We start from the raw sequence: 16,421 nt of genomic DNA on the forward strand, positions 1-16,421 counted from the left end.
GTGGTGGACTGCCTCTTGGGCTGATGATGAACAGTACAAAGGGAAGAACAGCCTCCTGAGGTTGAGGTGTTCTTGTGCTTATGCGTGGCTAAGGGGTTGGCACAAGATTCCATCTCCTCCTACTGTGGTGGCTAGCCTATTTATAGAGGCCCTGGTCCTCTTCCCAAATATTGAGTGGGAAGGGAGCCAATAACGGCCAGTTTGAAAGGGGACGGCTAGTACAGCTTATCCTGACAAAAGTAGTCTTTGCCTGCAAAAGGCTTTGGTGGTGACGCTTCCTTGGGCTCCATGGTGACCTCCGTCTTGATGTCCTCATGGTCTTGGTCTCGTTGCACCGATATGGAAACCTTTGGTTGATGCCTTGGTACTCCACGCCTGTGCTTGCCCCCTTAGCACCAAAGGGGAAACAAGGACGCTGCACGCGCTGGCGCCCGCCTGGTCTCGATCGTCATGGCTCACGTCACAAGAACCTCGTGAGGTTTGCCCTGCCTTGAACTCTTCGCTCTGCGCAAGCTAACCTGGCTAGGTCGCTCCCGAGGAGGTCTTGCGTCGTCCGCCTCGTGAGGCTTGGCCCCTCGCGAGGGTCTTGGATGCCTTGTCGATGAAGATGGGCCGTACAGGCCTACCCGCAGAGCCACGCCATGGGCCGCGGGCAGGCAAATCTGGGGACCCCCATTCCCAAAACGCCGACAGGCTCGATAGTAGGCAAAGTTCGGATAAGTAGACACAATCCAAACTAGTATTAAACACTAGCTGGGGCAACTATTCCATGCTTCGATCTAAGTTGGGATGGACACAATACGGACCTTGCCATGAACATCATCTAGGACGTCCGGCAGCAGCTCAATCCTGTGAACCTTCATGAACATAACCTTGTGGCCTTGCCACTCATAAACTTGTTTGTGGAGGCATGCCACGTCATCTTCTTGCGTAAGCTTGACAAGAACAATATGCCTCACAAACGAAGGAGTAGCTTTCAACTTCTTGTGCTTCAGTACACGCTGGAAAACACGCCTGACAACAGTGAGGCTGGAATACAACTCGACATCGATATAAGCGCAAATGGCTTCCAGGATCCAACAGCCTAAGAACTCTGTTTTCCCAGTGCGTATATTTAGGTCATACGCCTCATAGCGAGTGACATGTACAACCACACAATCCTTGTCTGCATCAGGGCTCTAATTGAAACAAAAACAAATTCTGAATTACTTTCCAGTATAAGAAACACAAGTTATTTAAACCACTATGTATAGCATGGCATCGAAGCTAATAAAATTTTGCATTATTCATCACCACATACTTAGATGAAAAACCACAATCGAGATCGGCAAAGAAGAAAATCACCTTGGGCAGCTCAGCGGGGGGGGGGACACATCCTCGAAGGGGGAAACTGCTCCTGCAGTGCCACAGTTGTTGTAACCTCAAACGGGGCATTGACCATCTTAGTGGTGGCCGTGAGCGTATCTGGGGTCAGCTCGGTGGTTGCCTCCATCTTCTGGGAGCTCTCTGTCTCGTGGGGATTAGCCTCCCGTGTCTGCTCCAATATCGGCAGATCTTTGCCTGGTTCTCCTTGGTCCATCATGAAACTGACGGATACTAGGAGACCACTAAAAGGAAAACACAATCGCAATGACAATGAAACAAAAAAAGAGTGAGGATCGGTTACTGCTTTGCAGAAGTTCTTCTTTTTCTCTGAACGAAAATATACCAATATCACGGATCCGCTTACCTTCCCTTCGTTGGGAGAGAAGAATAGTGGTAGATGTGAGTGTTGGCTTTCTTGAAGACGGTGAGGGAGAAGGGGATTCAGTGAAGAGTGAAATGATGGTTGCTTCATCCGTCAAATTTAAACTGCGGGGAGGTGGGGTTTTGTGATACGATGGCTCGTTACTGCCGCGCTACTACCGGGGTGGCTCTCCACCTGCATACTGCCTTCTAATTTGGTGGATGGCATTTGGGCCCACGCGCGGCATGGCCCGCATGTCGGTGAACAAAAGTAAAACAACATTCAGTAGAGGGAGACATTTCGATGACCTAGGAGGAGCCAGAAGTGGTAGTGTATCCACTGTACTAGTAGTAATTGTTTTTCTGGTAGCTGTAGAGTGTCTCCACTGTACTAGTAGTAATTGTTTCTCTGGGCCCAAGACAAAACAGCCCATCCACCCTAGTAAATAATAAAATCAATTCAAAAGCCCATATATTTACTTAATGAGAGGCGCTACCCACACCCAGCACACCTCCCCCGAAAAAAACTTGGGTTCTCTTCTTCCTCCTCACTCCCACCCACCTCACGTCAACTGCTCCACCCATACCCCCAAATTCGTCACCTCACTCCTACAGAAAACCCCAGCTCCCCTTCTTCCTCACTACTATAGAAAAACCCCAGCTCCCCTTCTTCTTCACTCACACTACAACTAGGACCGGCATTCGTTACTCTGCTCAAATCCGTGAGTGCGACGCGACGCCCTCGAGGAAAATGGAGTTGGATGACCCCAGCGCCAAGAAGATGAGGCTCCCGCCAGCGACGACGCCTGTTGTGGATCCCGCACCCGGCAGCATGGGGAGAAGCGGCGACCCCTCCCCCACCGGATCCCAGGAACCCATAGAATCTTGGGTGGAACGCATCAGTGATCTCCCAAACGCCGTCCTTGGGGAGATCATCTCGCTTCTCCCCACCAAAGATTGTTGCCGCACCCAAGTTCTCTCAATTCGGTGGCGCCCTCTATGGCGTCTCGTGCCCCTTAATCTCAACGGTCATCTTCTATCTCTCTTCAATGATTTCGAAATCCCCAAAGCTATCATCTCCTCCCACTAGGGCTCCGTTCAAACCCTCTGGATCCCGTCATACTACCTGAGCAAGCATACCATGCCCTGCACGGTGGACGCTTGGCTGAAATCCCCTGAATTCACAGAACTACAGCTGCTTGAGTTCTACTATTCCCCTGGAAATCACCTACCAGATACCCAACGCCATCTACCTGTGCCCTCAGCACTGATGTCCATCTCGTGGTTTTCCTCCTCTCTCCACACCACCACCTTTGCGCTATGCTACCTACCAGACAATCTGGTACTAAACCTTTGACTCCCATTTCTTAAGAAACTTTCACTTGTGCGGGTTCGCTTATCGGAGGCCTCATTGCACAACATCATCCACTCCAGTTGCCCTGCCCTGGAGTGCTTGGTGCTTGTTTTCACAGTTAGAATCGTTTATCTCCAAATAAAGTCGCCTAACCTTATAAGAATTGGAATTTCTTTTGACAAAAGGCGGCTCATCATCCAAGATGCCCCTTCACTTCAAAGGTTGATCCTTGATTCTAGTTATTCACCGTCGCAAATAACCGTCCTCTCTATGCCTAAACTGGAGACCTTGGGTGTAATACATGATCTCTGTGCTCATTTCAATATGGTGTTTGGCTTCAGAGTTCTTCAGGTACTTTATATTATCATCTACACTTGTAACCATAAGCTGCATTTTAAATTTCTGCGCATAAGTTATATATCATCTCGGAGTACACATTTTGTACTAATATTATGTTCTATGCTCTATGAAGAGTTTCACCATGGATAGCCTATTAATGGTGCTAGATTCCGTCAAGATCTTATATATCCAAATGAATAGTTTTGATCTGAACAAGATTATTGGCTTGCTGCAATGCTTTCCATGTCTGGAGAAGTTGTATATAAAGGTGATAATTTCACGCACATTGGAAGACCGCATATAGTGTACTAGAATTAACCGTTCAGTTGTTGCTCTTTCCACACTCTTTTTTAGACCTTAACTGTTTTCAATCTTCATGTCTATTTAGGCAACATGACGGGGTAAGAAAGTTATAACCAATCGGTGGATTCGTAAGCACCGAGATTTTCTCACTTCTCGTGACATTCGATTGAAGACAATAACGCTAGAACGATATGTAGCCAACCATGCAAACTCTAGATTTGACACATTCTTCCTGCTGAATGTGTGGTTACTATTATCCATCAGGCTTAAGTTTATCAGCAGCATTGTTTTGACTGATGGGTATATCGAAGAGCAAAAAAAGGAGTTTCAGGTGGGCAAAAGAGCTTCTGAACATGCCGGGCTTCTATTTACAACATATTGTGGTCATAAGCCAGTAAATTTTACGACCCAGGATGTTCATTCTATGGACCTGACCGATCCATTTGACAGTGACTGCCGAAAACAATGCTGGACTTAGATGTTGTTGCCCTTTTCAACCTGAGTTTTGTCTAAACCTGATGAACAATTAATCCTCGTGCTTTTGTACAGTTTGTAGCTGGAGTTAGATGTTCTTGCCCTTTTCAACTCGGCTGTGACTGTCATATTTTCTTTGAAACAAGGCAAATGTCTTGCCATTCGTTTAATTTAGAGTGAAATATTGTAAAAAATCCCAACCAAGGGAAATAACATCACTCTCGCCGGCTGCTTGAGCTCACTCTGCATTACAGAAGCCAAGTGGTTAGCCCCCACCAGCACCAACAAACTTATTTCGAACTAGCACACCAAATGGGCTGTAAATTTTCATAGAAAGGCTGCATGACCATGACAGATTTGGATTCTGACATTTGGGACCCGCGAGGAAATAGCCTATCCAAGGTGGTGTCAACTTACTAGCTAGTCAACAAACGATTCTGCCTACCAGCCATTGGGTTGACATCCAACATCTGTCGTGTATCTTCTATCTCTTGTCTTCTTCCTCCAGCCGCCCAAACCAAAACACCCCGTCGGCTCCGCCTGCTCCCACCTCCCATGGCTGGCTGCGCCTCCGCCACCCTACCGTACCCTCCAGCGTTGGCCAGTCCCTCCCTCTATTTCCCCACACGTCCTGTTATTCTCCGGCGACGTCAGCCCCAACACGCACCCGCACCCGAACCATTCAACCCTCGTACTCCCCTCCACCTATGATTGGACCGGCGCATCTTCCACAGCTCCTGTTCATTCCGTCCGAGGCCTCGCCCGTCGTCCTCGGCCTTTGTTCGCTCGTCGTGTGCGGTGCACCACCCTCTTGTGTTGTCAACGTCCTCAACAACCGAGAGGAACAAGGAGATGACAGTATGTGGAGAGGATGACAATAGGGACCCACCAGCGTCATGGCAGTACGCAAGCAAGTGCCTCGTTATTACAAGCCAAAAAAATGGTTCCTCCTAATGTTTCAACATCTGGAGCTTGATGACCCACAAGTATAGGGGATCTATCGTAGTCCTTTCGATAAGTAAGAGTGTCGAACCCAACGAGGAGCAGAAGGAAATGATAAGCGGTTTTCAGCAAGGTATTCTCTACAAGCACTGAAATTATCGGTAACAGATAGTTTTGTGATAAGGTAATTTGTAATGGGTAACAAGTAATGAAAGTAAATAAGGTGCAGAAAGATGGCCCAGTCCTTTTTGTAGCAAAGGACAAGCCTAGACAAACTCTTATATAGAGAAAAGCGCTCCCGAGGACACATGGGAATTATCGTCAAGCTAGTTTTCATCACGCTCATATGATTCACGTTCGTTACTTTGATAATTTGGTATGTGGGTGGACCGGTGCTTGGGTGCTGCCCTTTCTTGGACAAGCATCCCACTTATGATTAACTCCTATTGCAAGCATCCTCAACTACAACAAAAGTATTAAGGTAAACCTAACCATAGCATGAAACATGTGGATCCAAATCATCCCCTTACGAAGCAACGCATAAACTAGGGTTTAAGCTTCTGTCACTCTAGCAACCCATCATATACTTATTACTTCCCAATGCCTTCCTCTAGGCCCAAACAATGGTGAAGTGCCATGTAGTCGACATTCACATAACACAACTAGAGGAGAGACAACATACATCTCATCAAAATATTGAACGAATACCAAATTCACATGACTACTTATAGCAAGACTTGTCCCATGTCCTCAGGAACAAACGTAACTACTCACAAATCATATTCATGTTCATAATCAGAGGGGTATTAATATGCATAAAGGATCTGAACATATGATCTTCCACCAAATAAACCAACTAGCATCAACTACAAGGAGTAATCAACACTACTAGCAACCCACAGGTACCAATCTGAGGCTTTGGGACAAAGATTGGATACAATAGATGAACTAGGGTTTGAGAGGACATGGTGCTAGTGAATATGTTGATGGAGATTGACCCCCTCCCGATGAGAGGATTGTTGGTGATGACGATGGAGATGATTTCCCCCTCACGGAGGGAAGTTTCCCCGGCAGAACAGCTCTGCCGGAGCCCTAGATTGGTTCCGCCAAGGTTCCGCCTCGTGGCGGCGGAGTTTCTTCCCGAAAGCTTTCTTATGATTTTTTCTCGGACGCAAGACTTCATATAGCAGAAGATGGGCACCGGAGGCCTGCCAGGGGGCCCATGAGGTAGGGGGCGCACCCCCACCCTCGTGGCCAGGGTGTGGGCCCCCTCTGGTACTTTCTTTTGCCAGTATTTTTATTAATTCCAAAAATAACTTCCATGAAGTTTCAGGACTTTTGGAGCTGTGCAGAATAGGTATCGAATATCTGCTCCTTTTCCAGCCCAGAATTCCAGCTGCCGGCATTCTCCCTCTTCATGTAAACCTTGTAAAATAAGGGAGAATAGGCATAAGTATTGTGACATAACGTGTAATAACAGCCCATAATGCAATAAATTTAGATATAAATGCATGATGCAAAATGGATGTATCAACTCCCCCAAGCTTAGACATCGCTTGTCCTCAAGCGGAAGCCGATAACGCTAAATATGTCCACATGTTTAGAGGTAGAGGTGTCGATAAAATAAAATACGGACATGAGGGCATCATGATCATTCTTACAACAGCAACATATATGGATATTGTCATATGATCTCTTATGCTCAAGTAATAATCTATTCACCATGTAAAGTATGAATCGGAAAATTCATTGAGAACCAACAAACTATAATCTCGGTCATTGAGACAATTGCAATTTATCATAACATCGGAAAGAGTCAATATAAGAGCTTTTCAGCAAGTCCACATACTCAACTATCATATAGTCTTTCACAACTGCTAACACTCACGCAATACTTATGGGTATGGAGTTTTAATCGGGCACAGAGAAAGATAGGGGCTTATAGTGTTGCCTCCCAACCTTTTACCTCAAGGGTAATGTCAACAATAATAATTCATGCCAACTTACATCCAATTGGATATATGTATATATGAGGATCTTTCCAACACAAGGTGCTTGCCAAAGGATAAAATGTAAAAAGGAAAGGTGAAGATCACCATGACTCCTGCATAAGGAATAAGACAAAAGTAAAAGATAGGCCTTTCGCAGAGGGAAGCAGACGTTGTCATGTGCTTTTATGGTTGGATGCACGAAATCTTAATGCAAAAGAATGGCACTTTATATTGCCACTTGTGATATGGACCTTTATTATGCAGTCTGTCGCTTTTATTTCTTCCACATCACAAGTTCGTATAAAGCTTATTTTCTCCACACTAATAAATCATACATATTTAGTGAGCAATTTTTATTGCATGCAACATGACAACTTACTTGAAGGATCTTACTCAATCCATAGGTAGATATGGTGGACTCTCATGGCAAAACTAGGTTTAAGGATATTTAGAAGCACAAGTAGTATCTCTACTTGGTGCAAAGAATTTGGCTAGCATGAGGGGGAAAGGCAAGCTCAACATGTTGGATGATCCATGACAATATTCTTTATTTCGGATATAAGAAAACATAACCCATTACGTTGTCTTCCTTGTCCAACATCAACTCTTTATCTTATCATACTTTAATGAGTGCTCACAATCATAAAAGATGTCCAAGATAGTATATTTATATGTGAAAACCTCTCTTTCTTTCTTACTTCCTATTAATTGCAACGATGACCAAAACTATGTTTGTCAACTCTCAACAACTTTTATTCATCATACTCTTTATATGTGAAGTCATTACTCTCTACAAGATCAATATGATCTCGTTATTTCTTTTTATTCTTTCTTTTTCTTTTATTCCCTCAAGATCATAGCAAAATAATCAAGCCCTTGACTCAACACTAATCTTTATTATATATAGCTCACGGACTCGATTACATAGAAGGATCATAAGGCAAAACTCAAAACTAAATCATACTAAAACTTTATTCTACTAGATCAAGATATTACCAAAAGGATCGAACTAAGAAAAACGGTAAAGATAGGAGTGTGATGGTGATACGATACCGGGGCAACTCCCCCAAGCTTGGCAGTTGCCAAGGGGAGTTCCCATACCCATGTGATTATATCTCTTTTGCTGGTGAAGAAGACGGTGGTGATGATGGATAGTCGCACATCGAGCGTAGGAGATCCTCCAATTTGCGGATATTACCCTTGAGTGAGATGATATGCTCCTTCAACAAAATATTTTCACGTGTGAGATACTTGTTTTGTATACGAGCTAACTCAATCATCTTGAAGGCTTCGATCTCAGTTGGGGTAAGAAGATTGTGATCAAGTGGAAGGATGTCTTCTTCTTCTGCTGTCGGGGCTTGATCCTCTGTGGCCTTCTTGATCCCATCATCCTTGTTGATCTCCATGGGTTCTTCCCTCTTCAGCTCTATCTTCATTAGATAAGCATCGTTGTCACCATTGTTGGAGGAGGGGGACGACATGATGCCTGGCCTTGACAACTCTAGCAGAAAACAGCTTGAAACAAAAACAGAGGATATTTGTGTGGTACGGTGGTCAAAACCTTCGGGAGATTATATAATGAATCCTTACCGACCGAAAGAAGTATCATGCAAGAAAACGGAGTCCGGAGAGCACCCGAGGTGCCCACGAGGCAGGGGGCGTGCCCAGGGGGTAGGGCGCGCACTCCACCCTCGTGGAAGCCTCGTGTCCTTCCTAGAAAACGGAGAAAAATTGCCATTAGAACTGTTTTGGAGTCAGCTTACTTACCGTACCACATACCTATTCCTTTTCGGAGTCTGAAACGCTCTGGAAAGTGTCTCTTATGTATTCCTCCGGGGTTACGGTTTCAATAACATTGGTTTCAACATTTAAAGGATTGCCTGAAATATAATGTTTGATTCTTTGACCGTTCACCACCTTCGGATTTGTGCCTTCGAAGTTGTTGATTTTATGGCACCGGAACGATAGAGCTCCTCAATAACGTAAGGACCTTCACATTTAGAGAGAAGTTTTCCTGCCAAAAACCTTAAACGAGAGTTGAATAGAAACACATAATCACCTACATTAAACTCACGCTTTTGTATCCTTTTGTCATGCCATCTTTTAGCGTTTTCTTTAAACAGTTTGACATTCTCATAAGCCTGGGTTCTCCATTCATCAAGTGAGCTAATGTCAAATAACCTCTTCTCACCGGCAAGTTTGGAATCATAATTGAGCTCTTTAATGGCCCAATATGCCTTATGTTCTAGTTCGAGAGGTAAGTGACATGCTTTTCCATAAACCATTTTATACGGAGACATACCCATAGGATTTTTATATGCAGTTCTATAGGCCCATAATGCATCATCAAGTTTCTTGGACCAATTCTTTCTAGATCTATTAACAGTCTTTTGCAAAATTAATTTGAGCTCTCTGTTACTCAATTCTACTTGACCACTAGACTGTGGGTGATACGGAGATGCAATTCTATGATTAACATCATACTTAGCAAGCATTTTACGAAAAGCACCATGAATAAAATGTGAACCACCATCAGTCATTAAATATCTAGGGACTCCAAACCTCAGAAAAATAATTTCTTTAAGCATCTTAATAGAGGTGTTATGATCAGCACTACTAGTTGGGATAGCTTCTACCCACTTAGTAACATAATCAACAGCAACTAAAATATGTGTATACCCATTAGAGGAAGGAAATGGTCCCATATAATCAAAGCCTCAAACATCAAATGGTTCAATAACAAGTGAATAATTCATAGGCATTTCTTGATGTCTACTAATATTACCAATTCTTTGACATTCATCACAAGATAGGACAAACTTACGGGCATCTTTGAAGAGAGTAGGCCAATAAAAACCGGATTGCAATACCTTATGCGTAGTTCTATCTCCAGCGTGGTGTCCTCCATAAGCTTCAGAGTGACACTTGCGTAGGATCTGTTCCTATTCATGCTCAGGTATACAACGTCTAATAACACCATCTACTCCTTCTTTATAAAGATGTGGGTCATCCCAGAAGTAATGTCTTAAATCATAGAAAAAACTTTTTCTTTTGCTGGTATGTGAAATTAGGTGGTATAAATTTAGCAACAATGTAATTAGCATAATCAGCATACCATGGTGCAGTGCGAGAAGCATTTATGACAGCTAATTGTTCATCAGGAAAGCTATCATCAATAGGTAGTGGGTCATCAAGAACATTCTCTAACCTAGACAAGTTGTTTGCAACGGGGTTCTCAGCTCCCTTTCTATCAATAATATGCAAATCAAATTCTTGTAGCAGGGGAACCCATCTAATAAGTCTAGGTTTAGCATCTTTCTTTTCCATAAGACATTTAATAGCAGCATGATCAGTGTGAACAGTTACTTTAGAGTCAACAATGTAAGGTCTGAACTTATCACAAGCAAAAACAACTGCTAAAAATTCTTTTTCAGTAGTAGCATATTTCTCTGGGCACTGTCTAGAGTTTTACTAGCATATTGGATAACATTTAATTTCTTATCAACTCTTTGCCCTAGAACAGCACCTACAACATAATCACTAGCATCACACATGATTTCAAAGGGTAAATTCTAATCAGGTGGCTGAACAATAGGTGTAGAAATCAAAGCTTTCTTAAGTATTTCAAATGCTTCTGCACAATCATCATCAAAGACAAAAGGAATATCTTTTTGTAAGAGATTAGTCAGAGGCCTAGAAATTTTTGAGAAGTCCTTAATGAACCTCCTATAAAAACCGGCATAACCAAGGAAACTTCTTATACCTTTAATGTCCTTGGGACACGGCATCTTTTCAATAGCATCAACTTTAGCTTTATCAACTTCAATACCTCTTTCAGAAATTTTATGCCCCAAGACAATACCTTCATTAACCATAAAGTGGCACTTCTCCCAATTCAAGACAAGGTTAGTTTCTTCACATCTCTGCAAAACTCGATCAAGGTTGCTCAAGCAATCATCAAAAGAAGTTCTGTAAACGGAGAAATCATCCATGAAAACCTCAACAATCTTTTCACAAAAATCAGAGAATATAGCCATCATGCATCTTTGAAAGGTAGCAGGTGCATTACATAAACCAAAAGGCATACGTCTATAAGCAAAGGTACCAAAAGGACAAGTAAAAGTGGTCTTTTCTTGATCCTCTTTTGACACAGGTATTTGAGAGAAACCAGAATAATCATCTAGAAAGAAAAAATGGGTATGTTTGGATAGTCTTTCTAGCATTCGATCAATAAAAGGTAAAGGGTAATGATCCTTTTTAGTAGCTTTATTTAATTTGTGTAAATCAATTACCATTCTATAACCTGTAACAATTCTTTGTGGGATCAATTCATCTTTATCATTAGGAACAACAGTAATACCTCCCTTCTTAGGGACACAATGGACAGGACTCACCCACTGCCTATCAGTAGCAGGATAAATTATACCTGCCTCTAGAAGCTTTAGTATTTCTTTCCTTACCACTTCTTTCATCTTAGAATTTAACTGTCGTTGGTGATCAACAACTGGTTTAGCGTCTTTCTCCAATTTTATTTTGTGTTGGCATAGAGTGGGACTAATGCCCTTAAGATCATCAAGAGTATATCCAATAGCAGCACAGTGCTTCTTCAGAGTTTTCAATAATTTCTTTGTTCATGCTCTAAAAGGTTAGCACTAATAATAACAGGATATATCTTTTTCTCATCCAGATAAGCATATTTTAGAGTATCGGGTAATGGTTTAAGCTCAAACACGGGATCACCCTTGGGTGGAGGAGGATCCCCTAGGATTTCAACAGGCAAGTTGTGTTTCAAGATAGGTCCTTGTTTAAAGAATACTTCATCTATTTCCCTTCTTTCACTCATAAACATATCATTTTCATGGTCTAGCAAATATTGTTCTAAAGGATCATTAGAAGGTACATCAATAGAAGCAAGACCAATAATCTCATCTTTACTAGGCAATTCCTCATCACGGGGTTGTCTACGAAATTTAGCAAAATTAAACTCATGAGACATATCACCCAAACCAATAGTAACACCATCCTTTTCGCAGTCTATCCTAGCATTAACAGTATTCAAGAAGAGTCTACCAAATATAATGGGACAAAAGCTATATTGTGGGGAACCAAGAACAAGAAAATCAGAAGGATATTTAACTTTCCTACACAAGACTTCAACATCTCTGACAATCTCAATTGGTAAAATAGTGTCACTATTGGCAAGCTTAATTGTAAATCAATTTCTTCTATCTCAGGAGGTGCAATATCATGCATAATTTCCTTATATAAGGAATGGGGTATTACACTTGCACTAGCACCCATATCACATAAGCCATGATAACAATGATCTCCTATTTTAACAGAAATAACAGGCATGCAGGTCTATGTTTATTGTTAGTATCAGGTCTAGCAATTCTAACAGTTTCCTCACAGAAGTAAATAACATGCCCATCAATATTATCAGCCAAGAGATCTTTAACCATAGCAATACTAGGTTTAACTTTAATTTGCTCAAGGGGTTTGGGTGTCTTAATGTTACTTTTATTGATAATATTTGAAGCTTTAGCATGATCCTTTATTCTAACACGGAAAGGTGGTTTCTCAATATAAGGAGTAGGAACAATAGGATCATTATAAGTGATATTATTTTCTTCAACTTTAATAGGTGCAACTACTTTCACTTCAATGGGAGGATTATATTTAAACCACTTCTCTTTAGGGAGATCAACATGAGTAGCAAAGGATTCACAGAAATAAGCTACTATCTCAGTGTCAAGTCCATATTTTTGCTAAATTCACGGAAAACATCGGTATCCATAAAAGATTTAACACAATCAAACTTAGGTGTTATACCTAACTCCTTACCTTCATCGAGATCCCAATCTTCAGAGTTGCGTTTAATTATTTCCAATAAATCCCATTTCAATTCAATAGTCTTCATCATAAAAGATCCAGTACAAGAAGTATCGAGCATGGAGCGATTATAAAGAGAAAGCCGAGCATAAAAATTCTGAATAATCATTTCTCTTGAGAGCTCATGATTGGGGCATGAATATAACATTGACTTAAGCCTCCCCCAATCTTGAGCGATGCTTTCTCCTTCGCGAGGCCAAAAATTATATATATAATTACGATCACGAAGAACAAGATTCATAGGATAAAACTTCTGATGAAATTCCAATTTCAATCTGTTGTAGTTCCATGTTCTCATATCATCACATAGCCTAATCCATGTCAATGTCTCTCCCTTCAAAGATAAATGGAAGACCTTCTTATTGATAACATCCTCGGGCATACCTGCAAGCTTAAATAATACACAAACTTCATCCACATAGATTAGGTGCAAATCGGGATGTAATGTTCCATCTCATGTAAAAGGATTAGCTAGCAGTTTCTCTATCATACCCGAAGGAATTTCAAAGTAAACATTTTCAGTAGGTTCAGTAGGTTGAGGAGCAACTCTTTGCTCTACTGGTCGGGGTGAAGATACCCCGAACAAGCCCCTCAAAGGATTACTTTCCACAGTAACAAGTGACAGTAAATTTCAGCACACTATATAAATTTTTCCTTACCAAATTCCACCTACCAAAGGCGCTTCACTCCCCGGCAATGGCACCAGAAAAGAGTGTTGATGACCCACAAGTATAGGGGATCTATCGTAGTCCTTTCAATAAGTAAGAGTGTCGAACCCAACAAGGAGCAGAAGGAAATGATAAGCGGTTTTCAGCAAGGTATTCTCTGCAAGCACTGAAATTATCAGTAACAGATAGTTTTGTGATAAGGTAATTTGTTACGGGTAACAAGTAATGAAAGTAAATAAGGTGCAGCAAGATGTCCCAATCCTTTTTGTAGCAAAGTACAAGCCTGGACAAACTCTTATATAGAGAAAAGCGCACCCGAGGACACATGGGAATTATCGTCAAGCTAGTTTTCATCACGCTCATATGATTCGCGTTCGTTACTTTGATAATTTCGTATGTGGGTGGACCGGTGCTTGGGTGCTGCCCTTTCTTGGACAAGCATCCCACTTATGATTATCTCCTATTGCAAGCATCCGCAACTACAAAAGAAGTATTAAGGTAAACCTAACCACATCATGAAACATATGGATCCAAATCAGCCCCTTACGAAGCGACGCATAAACTAGGGTTTAAACTTCTGTCACTCTAGCAACCCATCATGTACTTATTACTTCCCAATGCCTTCCTCTAGGACCAAAAAATGGTGAAGTGTCATGTAGTCGACGTTCGCATAACACCACTAGAGGAGAGACAACATACATCTCATCAAAATATCGAACGAATAGCAAATTCACATGACTACTTATAGCAAGACTTCTCCCATGTCCTCGGGAACAAACGTAACTACTCACAAATCATATTCATGTTCATAATCAGAGGGGTATTAATATGCATAAAGGATCTAAACATATGATCTTCCACTAAATAAACCAACTAGCATCAACTACAAGGAGTAATCAACACTACTAGCAACCCACAGGCACCAATCTAAGACTTTGCGACAATGATTGGATACAAGAGATGAACTAGGGTTTGAGAGGAGATGGTGCTGGTGAAGATGTTGATGGAGATTGACCCCCTCCCGATGAGAGGATCATTGGTGATGACGATGGCAATGATTTCCCCCTCCTGGAGGGAAGTTTCCCTGGCAGAACAGCTCTGCTGGAGCCCTAGATTGGTTCCACCAAGGTTCCGCCTCGTGGCGGCGGAGTTTCTTCCCGAAAGCTTTCTTATGATTTTTTCTCAGATGAAAGACTTCATATAGCAGAAGATGGGCACCGAAGACCTACCAGGGGGGCCCACGAGGCAGGGGGCGCACCCAGGAGGGTAGGGCGTGCCCCCCACCCTCGTGGCCAGGGTGTGGGCCCCCTCTGGTACTTTCATTCGCTAGTATTTTTTATTAATTCCAAAAATAACTTCTGTGAAGTTTCAGGACTTTTGGAGCTGTGCAGAATAGGTCTCTAATATTTGCTCCTTTTCAGCCCAGAATTCCAGCTACCGGCATTCTCCCTCTTCATGTAAACCTTGTAAAATAAGGGAGAATAGGCATAAGTATTGTGACATAACGTGTAATAACAGCCCATAATGCAATAAATATCGATATAAAAGCATGATGCAAAATGGACGTATCAGGGCTCACACCATTGTCAATGTAGTCAATAAACGAAAGAATTACACAACGAGCGGTTGACACGAGGGACCCAGCAGGTCGCGCATTTGTTATTTACTCTTTTTATGAACAAGCAGTTGTTATTTATACTAGTTTTAGCGACGGATCAGGGTAACAACGGGGCTGTGCGGTGGTTGTGGCCCGTCTAGCCAGGGTTTTATTTATGTTTACCACATCATGAGCCCAGTTGTGTTTTTTTCTTGCTGAAAATGGCTAGCCCAATTCTATTTTTTAAAATAAATACCCAAATGAGGCCTACTTGCTTTATCAGCCCTGTTGGGCTGCAAATCTTTCAATACGAGGAGAGTTCCATTCGGTTTGCCCAGAAATGGGCTGTACATTTTTAAAACACATCAAACCGGGAATTAGTTTCAATTTTTTTTCATTACAAGATTTTAAATTACATTGATTTTTATGCATGGACAATTATTTGGATTTTATATTTATATAAATTATTTTTCAAAATAGTTTGAATGTGACTCGATATTTCAGGCTTAAAAACAGTTGACCGCACCGAAATATGCAAAATTTCGTACAATTTTTAACCGTCGCCACAATATGGGGTGTAATGCTAACAAAAAGAAGATGAGCTCCAAAAAAATTCTTAAGAATTGGCAAATGGGCTGTAAATTATTAGAAATAATGGTAGATGGGATGTATGTTGTTTTCCACAGATTTGAGCTGACTTGTGCGCCTACTATAGGTTGACGCGTATGCTTTCCTAAAAAATGGTTGACACAGACACAACGTCGTGTCAACTTAATTAACACACGAGAGCAGTGACTGTTGGATGTCCATCCAACGGCCGTCGTGCTTCTTCAATCTCTGCTCTTCCTGCTCCAACCGCTCAAACAAGCGTCGGCGGGACTGCCTGCTCCCTCCTCCCGCGGCCGGCTATGCTGCCACGCAGGCCTCACCGCCCCATCGTTCTCCCATCGCTAGCCTAGTCATCCCTCTACTCACCCACACCTGCTGTTATTCTTCGGCGACGGCAGACAAACCAGTAAACCCTCGTACTCCCCTTCGCGTGGGAAACAACTGCCGAGTCTTCCCTGGTTCCGTGTCATTCCCTTCCTAGGCCTCGTCGTCGTCCACCACCTTGGTGCTCTCGGCGCGGCGTGGTC

This window comes from Triticum aestivum, chromosome 5B, assembly GCF_018294505.1.
Source record: "Triticum aestivum cultivar Chinese Spring chromosome 5B, IWGSC CS RefSeq v2.1, whole genome shotgun sequence".
In the NCBI taxonomy this organism is placed as follows: Eukaryota; Viridiplantae; Streptophyta; class Magnoliopsida; order Poales; family Poaceae; genus Triticum; species Triticum aestivum.